Source organism: Periophthalmus magnuspinnatus, chromosome 8 (assembly GCF_009829125.3).
Source record: "Periophthalmus magnuspinnatus isolate fPerMag1 chromosome 8, fPerMag1.2.pri, whole genome shotgun sequence".
Taxonomy (NCBI): domain Eukaryota; kingdom Metazoa; phylum Chordata; class Actinopteri; order Gobiiformes; family Gobiidae; genus Periophthalmus; species Periophthalmus magnuspinnatus.
The window spans coordinates 8,448,313-8,468,643 of NC_047133.1; positions in this window are offsets into that span (position 1 = coordinate 8,448,313).

The following is a 20,331-nucleotide window of genomic DNA, read 5'->3' on the forward strand; positions in this document are numbered from 1 at the left end:
CACCCTCTCCCCTCCCTTGCTCTCTCCTCTGCCCCTGCTGTCCATCTCTCCTCTCTCTCTATCCCACACTTTCTCTCTCTCCCGTCTCTCTCCTTTCTCACTCTCCTCTCACTCCCCCCATCTCTCTTCCTTTTTTCTCTTCCCCCCTCTCTCTCCCTCTCTCTCCATCCCTCTCCCCCTTTTCTCCTCCTCCTCCTCCTCCTCCTCCTCCTCCTCCTCCTCCTCCTCCTCCTTCTTCTTCTCTTCTTCCGCCGGCAGCAGCGTTCAAACTGCCTTATCACTGTAATTCCCAAATCCGAGCGGGCGTTTGATCCGTCTCTCTCTGATGCAGCCTCCTCTCATACATTTCCACATCTCTCCTACCGGATCCGTGTCACTGGAAAACGTGCCCCGCGGGTTTGATCAAATTCGCGTCTCGCTGCCTGATCCGTGTTTGTTGTTTGTATCTATTTTGTTTGGAGCGAAACTTTCAACCGCCGGGTGTCTCTGGTGAAGCCTGTCAAGCCAAAGAGGAGCAATCCAATACTGCAATACTAAAATAAGAAGGGATGGTACTACTCACTCCATCGAGCCGGCTCCGAGTACAACAGGAAGAGCTCTCGGATTCATGTAACGGGATATGAGGACAAGGCAGAGACGCGGAGACAAGAGAAAAAGACGCGTTTGTTTTTGCGATTTTTGTATGTTTTAAATGGCCCATATTATGCTCATTTCTGTTGTTATTATGTTGTTTTCTCATCACAAACAGACCTGGAGTTGTGTTTTGTTTGTGTTCATTCATACACTCTGTTCCACCTTGTGATGTCATCATGTGGTAATACAGGAAGTGCGCCTTTTGTGTTTTTAAACTCCACACACCTTCACTAGAATCATTTGGATCATTTCAGCTCTGTAATTGCCAATCTCTACTGAACTACAGGTAAAATGTAGCTGTTAACTTGAAAACTAAGTGACATCACAGCGTGGAACAGAGTATTTAGAGTTTTGACGCTGTAGACAGACTAAAAATAAAGTGTTACTCGAACATGTGTGAGTGAAACAAAACACAACTCCAGGTCTGTTTTTGAGGAGATAGAGACATTATAACATGGCTTAAAGCTCACAACTCAACTTTGTGTAATATAGGACCTTTAAAGGTGCATTATGTAACTTTTCTGGTGGAGGGTCCATCACCTGCCTGCTTCCATGGTGGGGTTGTCCAAAAAATATTCATTCTCAGATACTAATCAATACTTAAACTTAGGGATGCACTGATACCGATACTGTTGTTGAATATTGGAGCCGATACTGAAAAATTAGATGGATCGGGTATTGATTCCGGCTAATTTTTCAGTATCAGAGCAGAGGAGAGGGTCAGATGGAGCAGAGGATGAAGAGGAGAGGGTCAGATGGGGCAGAGGATGAAGAGGAGAGGGTCAGATGGAGCAGAGGATGAAGAGGAGAGGGTCAGATGGAGCAGAGGATGAAGAGGAGAGGGTCAGATGGAGCAGAGGATGAAGAGGAGAGGGTCAGATGGAGCAGAGGATGAAGAGGAGAGGGTCAGATGGAGCAGAGGATGAAGAGGAGGAGGTCAATCCCAATCATATAACTTAAACCTTATGAGAATGAACATGTTTTGAAAAAGTCCAGCACATACAGTGTTATTGTGACATAATATTAGGTTGTACTAGACTCGTGTAGTGGAGCAGTTTGTTTTGATGTTGTCCATTGATCGGAGCTGTGTGCAGACCGTGCTCCGAGGATGAGACTGTAAGACCAGAGCTGATGCCAGAGCTACATAGGAAATTCAACTTTTGTTTTTCTCTGCTCACTCCCCCTTTCAGAGCGCTACACAACACAATCACCGCACATCCCGCTAATGAAACTACTGCACATCACATCAGGTTTGTCAAGTTGCTGTTTACAGTTTTGTATCATGTTTTTGTACATTTATAGAGAATTGTCGTGTGGGAGCATGGGTGATGTAGACTTGTGGGCGGAGCTTTGAACCGAATCTTACAGCTAACAGTAAGGAGGGTTTGAATAGAGAGATCACCTCTTCAGGCCTGTTTTTGATGAGGGAACAACATCATAACATGGTATAAATTATGTTTTGCGTAATACTCCCTCTTCAAAGGTCCTATTTTTGACTTTTCATAAGTTATTTGGTCACATTAGCTTTTGTTTTTTTGACTGTTTGTAATATTGCACTTATATTTATGTGTTTTACAAGTATTTGAGTCCTGATATTTGTTTGCAAACCACAGAGGATGGAGCAGGAACTTTGACTTTGTGACTCAAAATGGTGGTGAGTTGAGTTCAGTTTAAATTAGAGCTGGACAATATCGTTTTTATTTAGAGCTTTTCCACCTTCAAATCGCTCAAACACTTGGGGCGAGATGTGTCTTGCCCAAGGACACAACAACAGCATTCATCTGTGGGAGCTGGAATCGCACTGTGGGTCACTGGATCTGACTGCTCAACCAATAATGTTCATGTCGAGAGCAGGATTTGAACCTCCAACCTTCAGATCAGTCGACAAACACTCTACCAACTGAGCCACTGTTACCCTGTATGATGGTGTTTTAATATAATTCCTGTTGTGGATAAAATTCACATCATGTTTCAGTCGTTTTCTCTTGAACGCTGAAGCAAAGACACTATTTTCCCGCCCGCTCCTCCTAGTGGCCGACTTCAGTAATGCTCCGAGTGAGTGACAGGTGGAATTAACCAAAGAACTTTTACATGTATCTTACTGAAATCAAAATCATAGGAAAACTGTGGGTATTCACTTATTGACATATCGTCCATGTGTAGTTCAAATTACCGTAAATTTCGGACTACAGAGCGCACCTTGATATAAGCCGCACCAGCTAAATTTGAAGAGAAAATCAATTTTGTACATATATAAGCCGCACCTGAATAAAAGCCGCAGGTTTTCATATTGTAACATGAGATATTTACACAGAAAGACGGTGCACCGACACGCTTTTTTTTAAACTGTGCCTGAAAATTGGCACCAACACGACAACAACACGGGATGAACACATCTGCAGGTTTAGAAAATAAAGCTGCACCAACACGGAAAATCTGCTTTTATTTCCTCTGAAAACTTTTGTCGTCTTTTTACATTGACCAAGTTGGATTCATTGATGTCGAGCTTACGTGCAGTGGCTCTATTTCAGGGGTCGGCAACTCGCGGCTCCGGAGCCGTATGCGCCTCTTTCCGCCTCATACTGCGGCTCTGCGTGGCTTGGGAACTAACACAGACACAGCTCAGTCCTGCGTAAAGAGCCCTGATTTTGAGACGCTGTGCGCACAGGGGTCAGGAGCAACTTTGGCCCGTCCCTAATGACACACTAATAAGCTCGTCCGTAGATGTATCATGAAAATCCTGCTGGAAATCGCCACAGAAATCTATTTGATGTAGTAGCAAGTTTATTATCTGCTCTTGTCTCCGCGGTGACGTATCACGTATAACACATCAGACACGACGCACAAAAGTAGAGCCACAAGCGAGTGAAAATGAGCCAAAACAAAAGTCTTTGGAGATCTTTTTAACAAAGGGGAAAAGGACAACTGAGGAGCCAGAAGAAGAGACTACGACCTCCAAGAAAAAGAAAGATAAATTTAACAGACAATGCCTACTTAAAATCTGGGTTTGTCGCTACAGGTGACTCTCACGCACAGTCCGCTCTGCGTAACATACGGGAAAAGCAAATAAGGCAATGAAACCTTCAAAACTGCTTTGGCACATGGAGAATAAGCACCTGGGATTAAACGATACGCTACGAGTTTTTTTGTTGTTGTTTTTTTAAAGAAACTGCGGAGCAGAGTAGACATAATCACATAATCAGCGCGATGCATGATGCAGCGGTTTGGTGAGTTGTATTTTTTTAATGCACTTAAGTTGTTTTTGCCATATTTATCTGCCACGTGTAGAAGGCTTGTCCGTGAAAGTAAAACCTACATTATTCCGTTACATTATTGTTATTATACAGTGTTATCTTCATTTTAGATGTCAAAAAGTATTTGCGGCTCCCAGTGTTTTATTTTATGTGGAAAGTGGGTCCAAATGGCTCTTTGCGTGTTAAAGGCCGACCCCTGCTCTGTTTCCTTTCTGTTTCTTTATCTTAAAAACTGCATCATATCCATTTCATGATGCGCAAAATGATCGTTCAAAATCAAAACTAGTGAATTCTTCAGAGCAGAATCTTTCCCCACGTCTGTCTCACTTTTACGTTTACAGCTAGAGAGCGCCCCCCAGGGGTCGTTATCCAGTAAAATTCCATATATAAGCCGCACTGCTGTAAAAGCCGCAGGTTTCAAAGCGTGGAAAAAAAGTAGCGGCTTGTAATCCGAAATTTACGGTAGACTAAATCGATAACTGCTTAGACGTTTCGTGAAGACAATTTGAACTGTGAAACGATCAGAAATGGTCAGTCGATTGGATTTTAGCAGTGATTGAACCTCATGTTAACATATTCATGGGTTTCAGACAAATTCTTCCCTCCTGATTCGAAACATTTTGTGAGGACGTTTCCCTATTCCAGATCTTGATTTGAACAGGCCAATCGCTCTGAGGGCTGTTAACTTGGAATCTGTGAACGCATTTGTGAAGGGGAACACGATTTTAGCACAAAAATAGACTTTTAAACTGTGCGTGAGACTTACGGGTTTCAGATTTGTGATAATGCAACCTGTCTTAGCTTCAGCCTTTTTTACGTTACATTTATTAAAAGTGCTGTACCTGGTCTTTACTCTCTTAACAACTGGGGAAAAAAACCAGAGCTACTTCATTTCAAAGAGTTTGCAATGGTCCAAAGTTACTCCTTGCTTAATTAGTAACTTTACGTTGATCAAGATTAAAAACATGACGATATGAATCAATTATGTGGACTTCAATACAGTACAGCTATTGTCTGGCATTTATCGTCTTGCATTTAGTCTCTGGAGGGACGGATAACCTAAATATCTCCCATGATCCCTTGCAGCAGTGCTCTAAACAGACTGGCAGCATATTGCGGTGCCCTCGACAGCTTGGTGCTCACACGCAGCCAGCCGTACGCTTCACGCTTCAGTTAGGCGCTCTATTTTTGTCTTCAACGACGACAACGTGTCAAAGGTCCTGCTGAAATTTGGTTGTTAAGTTGAGGTAAATATAGACAGGAGCGTTACGGGAACATTATATCACCATCCCATTTGAATTGACGCAGTTACCAACAGTTTCGCAGAGGTTGCAATAGAATGCCCTCTACAAACAAAACATCTTGCTTGCTTGCTTATTTTTATTTATTTTTTTATTTATTCGTTTTAATTTATTATTTGTATTTATTTATTCTGTATTTATTTATTTTTATTTATTTTATTTTATTTTTTATTTTATTTTATTTTATTTTTTATTTTAATTAAATTTTTTACATTTTTTGTTGAAACCTTAACCTTAAAATGCAACCTGTCAACTGAATCCTGATTTTAAAAGTGATTTTTAAAACTAAATCTAAATCTAAACACTCAGTCACACAAACAGGAGCTCGGAGTAGAGTCGCTGCTCCTCCACATCCAGAGGAGCCGGTTGAGGTGGCTCGGGCGTCCGCTTCCTGGAGAGGTGCTCCAGGCATGTCCCACAGGGAGGAGGCCCCGGGGAAGACCTAAGAAATGGATTATCTCTCTCAGTTGGTCTGGGAACGCCTTGGGGTCCCACTGGAGGAGCTGGAGGAAGTGTCTAGGGTGAGGGAAATCTGGGAGTCCCTGGTTAGACTGTTGCCCGTGTGACCTGGCCCAAATACACGGAAGAAAATGGATGGATGGAGAATCACAAAATCCCAATTTGTCCACTGATCTGACGGTCAAATCTCAACATAAACATCACTGGTAGAGCAGTCAGATCCACTGATGTACAAGTTGGTGGTGCGTTTCCAGCTCCCACAGATGAATATTGTTGTGCTCTTGGGCAAGACACTCGACCCATGTTGCCGTCAGTGTCTGTGTGCACTAGTGTATGAATGTGAGTGTGAATGGGTGAGTGGTTCTTTGATGCAAAACGCTTTGAGTGTCTTAAAAGTGGAAAAGCGCGATATAAAAATTTGACTATTTACCATTTATTCCAAAATTGTGCAGCCCTGTATATTTTTGTCAAGTTCCTGAATCATGAGCTGTTCATTTTGCTTTGTTTACATCCTGGTGTTTTTGCAGTTTTGAAAAGCAGTGGTTGGGAATATCTGATCTTTCTGTAGTCCCAACAAAGAGGATTATAGTTTTATCCTTATTTCGATACCACAATTTCCAACTCAATACAAAGAAAAAAAATCATTACTTGGTTCTGATTTTAATACCCAAACATGATTTTTTTTTCGACAGAAGAAAGTTCAAACAGACAAAATAACAGTTGTTTCTTTTATTTATCTTGGCTTCATACTTTAGATCTAATATTAGTTGGGTGTTGATTTTTGGAGAGAATTTTTTCTTAGTCAGACAAAATCGATACATCTGATAAGAATCTGTAATGTCTCTGCCTTATGGAGTGAATGTGAGGCTTGTCCATCAGCCTCCTGTGCTTCCCGTTCCTCTTCCAGATCAATGACTTCTGAGAAAAGCTGCAGCCTCCAAGAAGACCAGAGATTCTTCTGATCTAAATTATATTCTGCAGCCAATCTCGTACTCGGCTTTGGTGTACAATTTCGGCTTCGTATTTTACTTCTGTGGGGTATTAACTGCTAACACATAACATATTTAGATCACCGTGTTACCGTTCCTTTGCTCTCCATGCTAAGTGACTCCCCCTTCAGAGCGCTATCACAGCTACTAATGAAACTACTGCACATCACATCAGGTTTGTCAAAGTTGCTGTGTACAGTTTTGTATCACGTTTTTGCACATTTATGGAGAATTGTCGTGTGCGAGCATGGGCGACATTGGCTTGTGGGCGGAGCTTTGCACAGAATTTTACAGCTAACCGTAACGAGGGTACGAATACGGCCCGGGAGAGATCACGCGGATGATGTCTAAAACCTCTTGAGGCATGTTTTTGATGAGGAACCAACATTATAATATGGTAAAAAGGGTTAAAAATAACTCTTTAATCTCTCCATCACTTTCCAGATGTTTCGGGGCTAGCATGAATAATTTAGCAGGTGCTTATCTTTCAAAATAGCACCCCCTGCTGGTAATAAAGTTAAGTGTATTTGGGCTAGACCTGGTTTAACCTTTTGCTCCAATCACCATGAGAGCTGTTACTGATTCAAACGCCCAGAGTAGAGACGAAGCTATATTCATGTGGTTTTTTTAATGAACAGATCATTCTAATGTTTTTACAGACCAAACATTTGCAGTTGGCCTCAGGAGCTGACCAACGCCGCTGAGAAATGATTGAATATATAAATGTGAGGAGAGAAATACAGCCAGGCGAAGATGGAGCGTAAGACAGCGCTGTGGGAAGATCTGGTTAATATTTGATGTTAATTTGCTAATTTGGACCATTCAAATGACGTTTTTGATTAGCTTAGGCGACAGTAGCTCAGTTGAGCGTTTGTCCACTGACCCACAGGTTGGTGGTTCGATTCCAACCAAGATTCAATATGATACTGATGTGTTAAAGATAATTATGATGAATGGTCTTTGGCTCATGGGGCGACAGTAGCTCAGTTGGTAGACAAAGGCTGGCAGTTTGAATCACGCTTTCAACATAAACGTCTTCGATTGAGCGGTTAGATCCACCGACCCATGGGGTCGTTGATGGTGCGATTCCAGCTCCCACAGATGAATGCTGTCATTGTTTCCTTGGCCAAGATTCTCTACCCATTTTGTATTGTTTAGTTCAGTCAGTTAATCGGTTGATTGAGTCTTAGACTAGCAAAATGTGTATGTGTAGTATCATAATATCGACCATCCATCCATTTTCGTCCACTTACCCAGGGCCGGGTCGTGGGGGCAGCAGTCTAGGCAGGGACTCCCAGACTTCCCTCACCCCAGACACGTCCTCCAACTCCTCCCATGATACCCTAAGGCGTTCCCAGGCCAGCCAAGAGACATAGTCCCTCCAGCGTGTCCTGTGTCAAGCATTATAGTATCAGTCATTTTATTTAGATTATAATGGCGTATATTGGACAACAACAGGAAGGAGAAGAGAAGGATTTGCTAAATACTGTGTTTGAGTGAATCCCTTGTTCAATCTGCCTTCTTATCCCATATAAATACACTTTTTCCTAGTACGTTCTATCGTAATGCTGTAGTTACATTTGCATGAACTCACTTGCAGTAATTGAAGTATTTTGAATGCAGTTATGTGGGCAGATCAACGTTTGAGAGCTTTTCTGCCACACCCTCTTTTTAGTCAACTAATCGATCGGCAGAACGTCTTCAGTCGACCATCAAACCTAATGTAGAAAAGAGTAGCACTTTGCAGTATTTAAACCATGCTAACCTCTTTAGCATTGCTGCGTGTTCTTAACTAAAGCCATTACTTTTGTATGGCCTGGCAATCTCTGAAAACATCAAATATTAACTAGATCTTCACACAGCGCTGACTTACGCTCCATCTTCGCCTGGCTGTATTTCTCTCCTCACATTTATATATTCGATCATTTCTCAGTGGCGTTGGTCAGCTCCTGAGGCCAATCACAAATCTTTGGTCTGTAAAAACATTAGAATGATCTGTTCATTATAAACCATACGAATAGAACCTCGTCTTTACACTGGGCGTTTCAATCAGTGACAGCTCTCGTGGTGATTGGAGCAAAAGGCCAAACCAGGTCCAACCCAAACACGCCTAACTGTACTGCCAGCATGGGGCGCTAGTTTGAAAGATTAAATTATTCATGATAGCCTTGAAACATCTGAAAGTGGCTGAGAGATTAAAGTGGCTGTACCTGACTTTTTTCATGTATGAAGCAAAATTCATCTTGTTCCAGTACAGAGAGTCTATTTTGTAAAATCATCATACAAGAATCAGGAAGTGCGCTGTTGTGAAAAGCGCTTATAAACTCATTGCAGGAAATAATCCGGTTTGTTAGGAATGCATAAGGTAAGTGAGGAATGACGTTGGACCATTTTGCACCACTGTTACAGACGTGAAATAGTCCTGTTTTGTGTGCAGGTTTGAACACACCGTGTCATGTTTATTACATTGTGCTTAATAACCTTTAGACCAGTGGTGTCCAAAGTGGGGCCACGGGCCATGTTTGGGCCTGCAGGGGGCCTGATATGGCCCATGAGTGGGTGCTGAGATTTGTAATGAGTATCTAGTTAAATATCTATTTTGATTCAATTTTGCTCTGATAAAACTGTTGGGAGATGACAGAGAGCCCAAAGCAGTCTGTCTTATTAAACAGCACAAGAACTGAAGATAATTTAACCATAAATATCTTCGTGGAAAACTTTTTACATGGAAAAGCCTCAGAGAAAAAACGTTTGGACGCCCCTGAGTTAGACATAAACTTGTAATATTGTGGTTTTGTTGTATTGTCCTGGTGCTGTGGTATGTGTTGTGTTGTGATGTTGTTGGTATATTGATTTGGTGTCATGGTGTTGTTGTGGTATTGTTGTGTTGGTATTGTTATGCTATTAGTGTTTTGTTGTTGTGGTATTGTTGTATTGTGGTGTTTTTTGGTATTGTTATAGTATTGTTGTGTTGTTGTGCTATTGTTGTCTTGTTGTGATATTGTTGTGTTGTTATTGTTGTATTTTTGTTATGGTGTTGTGTTGTGGTGTTGTTGTGTTGTTATTGTGATACTGTTATGGTATTGTTGTTGTGTTGTTGTTATGGTGTTGTTGTTATTGTGATACTGTTATGGTATTGTTGTGTTATGATATTGTGTTGTTGTTATGGTATTGTTCTTGTTGTTGTAGTACTGTTCTTGTTGTTATGGTACTGTTCTTGTTGTTGTGGTATCGTTCTTGTTGTTGTAGTATTGTTCTTGTTGTAGTGGTACTGTTGTTCTTGTTGTAGTGGTATCGTTCTTGTTGTTATGGTATTGTTCTTGTTGTTGTGGTATTGTTCTTGTTGTAGTACTGTTCTTGTTGTTGTGGTATTGTTCTTGTTGTTGTGGTACTGTTCTTGTTGTTGTGGTACTGTTCTTGTTGTTGTGGTATCGTTCTTGTTGTTGTGGTATCGTTCTTGTTGTTGTGGTATCGTTGTGTCAGTGCCGTGGTGTTGTAGCATTATTGTGTGCGTTTGTCTGGTCCCCGTGAGGCGTTGCTGCGGTGTTGTGATGACTCTCCACTGGAGCGTGTCCCAAATTGAATGAAGTGACCCAGATTCACTTCCTCTTCTCCTTCAAAGACCTCTGAACTGTCTGAGCTTCATTCTAGCAAACACGACTCTCCAAAAACACCCATTCTACGGCTGTGCAGACTGAAAGCAGGCGGGGGAAGCGGGGGAAGCAGGTGAAGCGGATGAAGTGGGTGAAGCGGGTGAAGTGTCTGGCCCAAGAGCACAAAAATAACTCGTGATAGCTGTACGTCGAGGATTAGACCGCCAAACTATGTGTTAGTCAGTAAGTGCTTCAATGAACTAACTTCTGTAACTTATCTGATTTTCTGGGTACACCAGTCTTCAAGGTGACGTCATTGCATTGCGTAGAATGTTCCAGAGTATGGCTTTAAACTATTATCATTATTTCTGAAAAGACTAGCAGGTGAGGCCGCAGTTAGAATGTGGGGTGTTAAAGTGACTTTGGTCAATAAAAATACCTCTTTAGAAATACAAAAATATGGTAAATAGTCACATTTTAATATCACGTTTTCCCATTCACACACCTGGACACTGGAGGCGAGGCGGGTTAAGTGTCTTGCCCAAGGACACGACAACAGCTTTCATCTATGGGAGCTGGAATCGCACCGCCAACCTGTGGGCTGACGGACGTGCCCGCTGTACTGACGATGTTTACTTCGAGATCGGGATGCAAACCGGCAAACTTCATATTAGTGTGCAAACGCTCTACCAACTGAGCCACTGCTGCCCTTATATACATAGAAGGAAATACATGGAAGTTATCGTTTTAATGCTGTACAATGGAACATTCAAGTCAAAGCAATAACAGATCCTCCACCGGAAATGTTACACTGCTGACCCATAGTGTGTTGTGATATCTTCTGAAACCTAGTAATGTGATTGGCCGAGATGTGATTAGCTGAGATGTGATTGGCCAAGATGTGATTGGCTGAGATGTGATTAGCTGACATGTGATTGGCCGAGATGTGATTAGCTGACATGTGATTGGCTGAGATATGATTGGCCGAGATGTGATTAGCTGACATGTGATTGGCTGCGATGTGATTGGCTGCGATGTGATTGGCCGAGATGTGATTGGCTGCGATGTGATTGGCTGAGAGGGTGTGTATGAATCATGTCTGGCTCTCATTGTGGTTAGGAGGTGACATTGCGCTCCCTCCTGTCTGTCTGATGACCTCTGCGCCCTCTCTCTCTCTCTCCTCTCTTTCATCCTCGTTTCCCTCCTTCGTTTTTCTGTCTCTCCTCGCTCCTTATTTTCTCTCTTACTCTCTCTACAATCATCTCTCATTTGCCCTCTCTTTTCCCTCCTTTCTTTCTCCCTTTCTCCTTTTCCTCATCATTTTCTCAATTTCTTCCTCTCCCTCCCTCCCTCCCTCCTTCCGCTCCCTCCTCTAAATAGTATATACTGTGTAATGTAAATACTTCAGTTTGTGTCTTTGTAAACAGCACGAGGTATGGATCAAACTGAAAATGCTTTTGACGTACACAATAAAATCCTGTTAAAAATCGAATCTCCCTCCTCTGTTTCTCCATCTCCCCTGTGCCACCTCTCCCTCCCTCCGTCCCTCACCCCTCCTCTTCCCTCGGTTCTTTCTATAGCCTTGTGAGTATTGATCGATGCTCGGTCAGTGGATCCGTGGGGGAGGTGTGGAGACGTTGTACACTTGTATAGTATAGTGGCCTGATCATCGTCACAGGAAGAGACAGATCTCGCTTCACTTTATATAACCTCGACTCTCTTTTCTTTTCACTGGGAAAACTCTATCCTCCCTCTCTTCTCACCTCCCTCTTCTCTCCCATTGTCTCTCTCTGTCTCACCTCCCTCCCTCTCTCTTCTCTCCAATCCTCTCTCACCTCCCTCTCTTCTCTTCCCATACCTCTCTCTCACCTCTCTGTCTTCTCTCCCCATACCTTCCTCTCTCTCATCTCCGTCCCTCTCGTTTCTCTCCAATCCTCTTTCAAATCGCTCCCTCTTTTCTCTCACCATATCTCTCTCACTCTCTAATCCCTCCCACTCTTCTCTTCCCATACCTCTCTCTCCACCTTCCTTCTCTTCTGTTCCCATACTGCTCTCTCTCCTCCCTCCCTCTCTTTTCTCCACATACCCCTCTCATTTCTTTCTCTTGTCTCCCCATACCTCTCTCTCCTCATTCCCTCTCTTCTCTTCCCATACCTTTCTCTCTTACCACCCCCCTCTTACCACCCTCCCTTTCTCTCTTCTCTCCCTATACCTCTCTCTCCTCATTCCCTCTTTTCTCTTCCCATACCTCTCTCTCACCTCCCCCCTCTCATTTTTCTTTCCATACCGCACTTTCACCTCCTTCCCTTTCTTCTCTCCCCATATCTCTCTCTCCCGTCGCTCCCATACCTTTCTTTCTCTCACCTCCCTCCCTCTCTCTTCTCTCCTCATACCTCTCTAATCCCTCCTTCTCTTCCCATACCTCTCTCTCGCTCTGTCTCACCTCTCTCCCTCTCTTCTCTCCTCATACCTCTCTCTCCTCCGTCCTTCTCTTTTCTTCCCATGCCTCCCTAGCTTCTCTCCTCATACCTCTCTAAACCCTCCTTCTCTTCTCTTCCCATACCTCTCTCTGTTCTCTCCTCATAATTCTTTAATCCCTCCCTCTCTTCTCTCTCCATACCTCTCTCTCCTCCTTTCCTCTCTTTTCTTCCCATACTTCTCTCCTCCCTCTTTCGCTCTTCTCTCCTCATACCTCTCTCCTCCGTCCGTCTCTTCTCTCATGCCTCTCTAATCCCTCCCTCTCTGCTCTTCCCATACCTCTCTCTCTCTTCTCTCCTCATAACTCTTTCCTCCCTCTCTTCTCTCTCCATACCTCTCTCTCTTCCTTCGTTCCGTCCATAGTCTGTATATATAAATGGACATATCTTGTGTTGTTGTGTTTCACATATGACGTGATCCTGGGTGTGATGTGCTTCTTTCGAGCTCTGGCTCCAGTTGCTCTGTTGTATTTATATTTATATTTAGATGATTAATGCTCTCGTCTTTGCGTCGCATCAGCTGCAGGCTTTGTTTTGTATGTCTGATTGCATTGTCCCTGCCAAGTAAATAAATAAATAAATAAATAAGAACAAAATAAACATTCTATTGAAAAACTGTTGCCCTTTTCTCTGTAACTGCTGCTGTCAGACTCGTCATTTTGGTCTTAAAATGTTCGTATTAACCTTCTCTACAAGGTCCTGGGGTTTTTATTTTCATATTTTATCCCTAAATCAAGATATGAACATTAATAACAGACAAATCAAGTGCCGTCCTGCTAGCGTTAGCAACAGGTTTGATTGACAGCGTTGCTAAGGAGCGAGTACATTCAACAACCTCGCTCCTGATTGGCTTTTTGGTTCGCAGCCAGATTTCCAAATATGGTCCCTGGTTGCAGATTAGCTGTTATAACTGCTAGCCTAGCGTTAGCAACAGGTTTGATTGACAGCGTAGCAAAGTGCCTGCCCTCTGCCAAACCAAAGCGGTGTGGACAGGAAGGGGCATTACCTTCAACAGCTCCGTTCCAGATTGACTCTTTGGTTGCTATGATACTCGCATTCGGAATTCCAAATATGGATCCCGATGTTAAATTCGCCGCTATAACCGTTAGCCTCGATGAGCTACATTTGACTGGAGGTGAACGCTATGGGTGACGTCGCACTCACTTAGTCCACTTCTTTATACAATCTTCATATGGTTTCTTCATATTTCCTTCTCTCTGTCTTTCCCTCATCTTTCCTTTTACTTCTATTATTCCCTGCCTTTCCTTTCTTTCTCTTTCACCCATCTCTTCTTTCTTTTCCTCACCTCTTCATGTTGTCACGGTACTAAAATTGCAAACTCGATCTCGATACTAAGGAATAGACTCAGTACCGATTCCGATACCACAATGATAATAAAAACTCTCTTTCTTTAGACAATAGAATGTGATTTTCAACATTAAATAGTAGTATTTTCTTTTATATTCCCATGTGGACTTATATCTGTGTAATCCCTCAGTTTCCAGGTAGGTTCCATAGTGTTCCATGGGCGTATACTAGTCTATGTGGTGTTATCACTCTAAAGATATTCAGGAAAGGTTCGTTTCTGTCCTGTAAATGTGAATTTTTTAGCATCAATACCTGCGAAAAATGAGTATCTAGTTCTGACACTAGTTTTAGCATCGATTAGCATCCGATTTTAGATACTTCTGACAACCCTAGAAGAGCCAGATCCGGCTTCTCTTTATATAACTGGTCTGTGTTTTGTTTTCACTTGGACTCAAAAGCTTCACAGACTATAACTGCTGCTTACTCACTGTCTCTGCGATTTCACGCGCTGAGTAATACGACCTCACTGCATAATGTGACTTCCTTTTGACTAGAAATAAAAATCCAGGGCTTACACAAGTAACCCACCACGCTGCTGGTTCATTGGTTCTGTACTGTACAATGTAAACTATAAAGATCCGATATTACGCAAAACTGACTCATGTGAACTTTACGCCATGTCAGAACGTTGTTACGTCCTCAAAAAACATATCTGGAGTTGTGTTTTGTTTCGTTCTTACATGTTTTTGCTCCACTTTTCATCGCACAAGTTTCCATATTAGGTTTTACAAATCATTACGGGGGCTAATGTATTAAAAACAGCAACTCAAACATGGTAGGAGGCAGGGAGTGTGTTTGTATCGAGGGATGGGACGATACACAATAATATCGTGGTAAAAGGGTTGACAATAATCATTCGTGGTGATTTTTCATATAATCGTGATAATCGTCAACAAAGATAATCGCCAAAATGTACAGAAAAGACTACTTCTCCCTGATGATCTCCTCTTGATCACTATTGTTTTCACTTACAACAAAGTACAACCTATTCATAATATTAAAGTTATAGTTACTCATATCCAGAGCATTTTTAAACTATCAGCAACAATAATTACCTTGATATAATCGTTAATCGCAATTACTTTGGGCATGATAATCGTGACGCCGCATTTCAGTATCGTCCGTACTTGTATCCATATAAGACTCTAAATCAGGCGTCTCCAACCTTTTTCCTCCAGCTACTAATGTTAGCGGTTGCAAGAAATTGAGTAAATATTAGTGCCACGACAAACCTTATATGGAGTACATTTAGATACGTATAAAACATAAACCATTGTTCATTTATTAGTCCACAAATTTAGCCATCGAAATGATACATATACAATGGTTATTAATCAAATTTTAGTTATTCAGTAATATTCATATAATTCAGAATAATTTGGCATAGCTCCATCAACCAAAAATATCTGTGTAAAACATTGTGTAGCACTTCCTGTATTACCACATGATGACATCACAAGGTGGAACGGAGTGTTTTCAGTCTAAATATACAGGGTTTGTGTGTTAAACATGTGTGAGTGAAACAAAACACAACACAACTCCAGGTCTGTTTGTGAAGAGGAAACATAGACAGACCCAAAAGACTGAAACTAAAACTGACAAAATGATCTGGTTTACGTGTCTTGCCCAAGGACACAATGACAGCATTCATTTGTAGGAGCTGGAATCGTACTGCCAACCTGTGGGTCGGCTCTACCAGCTGAGCTACTGTCGCCCATCCTAGTTCGGCCTGTATATCGATGTAATAAAACTATGTACTTGTCCGGAAAAGTCTCAGAATGTTTGAATTTTTACGTAAACAAAGTTGTTCAGTGTTTACTTGAGAGATAAGTAAGAGCTACTTTACACATTTGGCACTTAAACCTAGCTACACAGGATATCTTGGTGTTTTATAGTCCTTTTCCTATGTATCGTGTTATCTGTATATTTGTTTACTTTCTATGTGAAGTAATTTGGCCGGTTGAAGTATTTTTATTGCGCTATAGAAATACCCCGGTCTTACTTTTGTTTAAAGGGAATAAATGGTGTTTTCAGTCTCTTCTTAACGCTCATCATTAGGTTACTATTTGAATTGATACATGCCTGTTTGAGAAGTCAGATTGTCCTGCATTTGAGAGAAAAATCCAGTTTTCACCTACCCCCTATCTCCGCCCACAGCTCTGTACTTACCCATGATGATTCAACCAATTAGAGCTTCTGTTTGTATTATTAAAGCGAGTGTGTTCACTGAAAACAGCCCACATCTTTTGCCCGTGTGGCTCTTTTTACTTACAGAGTCTGAAATATTCCGTAGTGTTGCTTTACATCATGAGTCTTTTTGTTTAAGGCTGTGGTCGCTGCTGCTGTGTCACTCTCCTTCCTCTCGTCTGCTCTTGCTCTTTTATTGTCTGGCCTTCAATTTAATGTCTGACCTCTCTCTCTCTTTTTCTGTCTGGCTCTCTCCTCTGTTCTCCCTCGTTTCCCCCCGCCTCCCCTCTCCCTCTTTTTTTTACTCCCTCCCGTCTCTCTCCTTTCTCTGTCTCTCACACACTCTGTTCCATCTTTGCTCCTCTTTTTCCACCCCATCTCTCTGTTTCTCTCTCTCCCTCATGCCGTTCTCCCTCCCTCACCCCCCTCTTCTCTCTCCCTCATCTTCTGTCCCTCATCCTTATTTTCCCTTACCTTTCTCTCTCCCCCACTCTCTTTTTTTCCTCATCTCCTCATACCCTCCTTTCTCCTCTCTCTCTCTTCCATCTCTCTCTTTCACGCTATCGTCCCTTGTTTCTCTTTCTCCCCACTTCCCTCTCTCTCTTTCATCTTTCTTCTCTCATCCCTATTTCCCCGTCTCTCTCCCCCTACTCTTTCCTCCATCTCCATCTCTCTCTCCATATATATGTGTTTTTCTTTCACTTCTCCCCCTCTCTCCCCTCCCTCTTCTTCTCTTCTTTCTCCCTCATCATCACTCCCACATCGCTATTTCCTCATCTCTCTCTCTTCTCCTACTCTTCCCTCCGTGTCTCTTTCTCTATATATCCTCCCTTGTTTTTCTTCTACCTTTCCCCCTCTGCCCCTCCTTCCTCTCTTTATCTCTCCTTCTACTCTTCCCTCCATCTCTCTCTCTTTCTCTCTATATCCTCCCTTGTTTCTCTTTCACCTCTCCCCCTCTCTTCCCCCTCGTTCTCTCCCCCTCTCTCCCTCATCTTCCCTCCCTCATCCCTATTTCCCCGTCTCTTTCCTCCATCTCTCTCTCTTTCTTGCTATATCCTTCCCCGTTTTCTCTTAACCCCCTCTCTTTCCTCATCTCACCCCCTCTCTTCTCTCTCTCCCCCTCCCTCCATCCGTCTACGTCTTCCATTTTTCCTCACTCGTTTCCGGGTCTTGGCATCAACGTTCCGTCTGACCCGTGCCAAATGCCCATTCCTCTGATTGAGATGCCCGGTGTTTGTAAAATCCACTCTGACGGATGAACTTTTATCTTAATGGGGCCGAGAGCAGACGGAGACATTTTGTGGCTCTGCTGGTCAAATTGTTTTGTTAAGTTTACTTTTTTTTCATTCACTCAGAGGAAATAGAACAGGTAAATCAAAGCTCTTTTTCTCGGAAAGTATCGGCTATTCTAATTTGTAAGAAAATGTTTAGAGTTTTGTGCTGTGGGCGACTCCTGCGGCTATTTCTTCAATCAGTGGAACAAAAGAAAGAATCAAGGTGAAAGCGGCTGGGCTAAATAAATCGTGTGCTTTATAGAGAAAGGCCTCCATGAATTATATACACAACTCAAACTCAAAGTGGGGTATATGCAAAAAGCTATGTTTTTTAAGCTTTCTACGATATTATAATGTTGTTCCCTCATCAAAAACATGCCTGAAGAGGTTTTAGGTGTCATCCATGCATGTTTGAGTCATTTAGCGATTTCCCTTGGGTCCTATTCGAATCCTTTTTATGTTTAGCTGTAAGATTCTGTCCAAAGCTCCGCCCACAAGCCTACGTCACCCATGCTCCCACACGACAGTTCTCCATAAATACAGTGGTCCCTCGCTATGTTTTTCATGCTTTTTTACAGCGTATGATCGTGCATTGTGTTCTGCGTCCTGATTGTTCTGCGTCCTGATTGGTTGTTGGACTGTAGACCATTGTCCATCAGTCTCCTCTGTGCCGTGTCTCCTGTACAGTACAGAATGTGTTCAGACAAATTAACATAAACGTTTGATCGCAGTGTGACTCTGAAGTGCTGCATGTTTACATTACAAGTTTTCTCCCTGACAAAACCTGCAATGTCGATGAAACGTTCTGCACCGACAAAGACGCCGACGAAGGTTTGAACTTTGAGAGAGTTTAAACGAGAGAGAGAAATGTGAGGAAATGTTTAATGCCTGTGTGAGAAAAGTGTATTAAGTGTGTGGTGAGGGGTTTTACAGCTGCAAAACATATAGAATAGTAAAAAATAAAGCTGATACTTTGTGGATTTCGCCGATTGGGGGTTATTTTCAGAACATAACCCCCTCGATAAAAGAGGATAAAACTTGTTTCTTTTATTAAGTCGTTTTAGATGAATATTGCTATTTAAAAACGTGTAAATTATAACGTAATGATCCACAGGTGTCATAGATTATAACTTTCACTGACAGAGGAAAACCCAAGCTGATCACTGACCATTACACGTAATTGAATCTCCTCTTGATTGAAATTGATTGCACGACGATTGTTTTAGTAAATCAGTTTTACTTTGTGGATAACTGGTGAAGGATCGCTCCCATTGACCGGTGTAATTTGATGGGGCTCTTGGGTAAATCTGACCTTTGACCCCTTGGCACGGTCTGCAGTGATGAGTGGAGGTACTCGCAAAAAAACAAAACTAAAAACAGTGTTTCTAATGAGACTCTTTGTGGTGTCATTGAGCCCAGTGCACCTGCTCCATTGTAAAAGAGGCAGGGTCAGTGTTTTCTCTTGAGCGATGTTGGTAAAATGGAGGAATGAATCTAAAACTTAATTATCCAGTGACGATTTATGCCCTAAACAAAAATCTATGCGTTTGCCAAAATATTTGTTAAATTTTAATGCAGATTTACGCACCTACATATGGCATTTATTCTATTTGTTTTTATAGCTCAGAAATGCTTGAGAAACCTGTGGAATGGGCTTGCCTTTTCATAGCTCTGACCTGCCATCTGGCCTCGTAGCATGACTATTAGTTGACAGATAAGTTACACTTTATTGTCCCTGCTGGAAAATTTGTCCTCATATTTGACCCATCCTTTAATGCACATGTGTCAAACTCAAGGCCCGCAGGCTAAATGTGGCCCTCCTCATCATTTTATGTGGCCCTCGACAGGGTAAATTAAAGGTATAATGGTCTTAAAATGTCATTTATCAGGAGACATTCAGTTACACAACCACATTTTTTTTTACATCTTTGCAAATGCATATGTAATATTTGTAACTTGAATAACTAGTGAATACAGAAACAGTTCATTAACAATTTTAAAAAGTAATTACATTTATTTTACTTCTGGCCCTTTGACGGCAGCCATTTTGCTGATGTGGCCCTCTGTGAAAATGTCTTTGACACCCCCGCTTTAATGAACCGGGAATTGAACCCAGAATCTTCTTGCTGTGAAGTGTGGAGCCCAATAGAGACCGCCATCTCCGGTTCTGGAAGTAAAATTTCCAATTTCTTTTCCAATTCTAAATATTAAGAGTTCAATATTTGGCTAACCAGCTACGTGCTAACAAGCTACGTGCTAACTAACATCCATAATGTAGTTGCAGTCCAAAAAGCAAATTTAAAATAAAAGATTCTGCAAAATGTTTTAATAACTTATCGTTTTATGAAGTTTCAGGAATAGATTTTAAATAAAATTACAGGTCTTGTTCTGATTAGTGACCACAGAGCTCATTATCCCCGAGCAAACTTTCGAACTTTTAAAATAAAGTTTTTTTGGAAAGTCTGAGAAAAATGAAGAAGAAATTTACTTCCAAGACCAGGGGGCGTGCGGTCACTGTTGAGCTCCATCAATTTTTGCAGCCCTTCCGTCCAGGCTGCTATTATTATCTTTCATTCACAAATCTCCTTGTTTTCTGGTGTTGCTGCTTTCAGATTGACAGATAAACAGACCATCCAGACCGTAGACCACATGTCAAACTCAAGGCCCGCGGGCAAAATGCAGCCCTCCCCATCATTTTATGTGGCCCTCGACAGGGTAAATTAACAGGTATGATGGTCTTAAAATGACGTTTTATCAGTAGATACGCAGTTACACAGCCATATTTTTACATCTTTG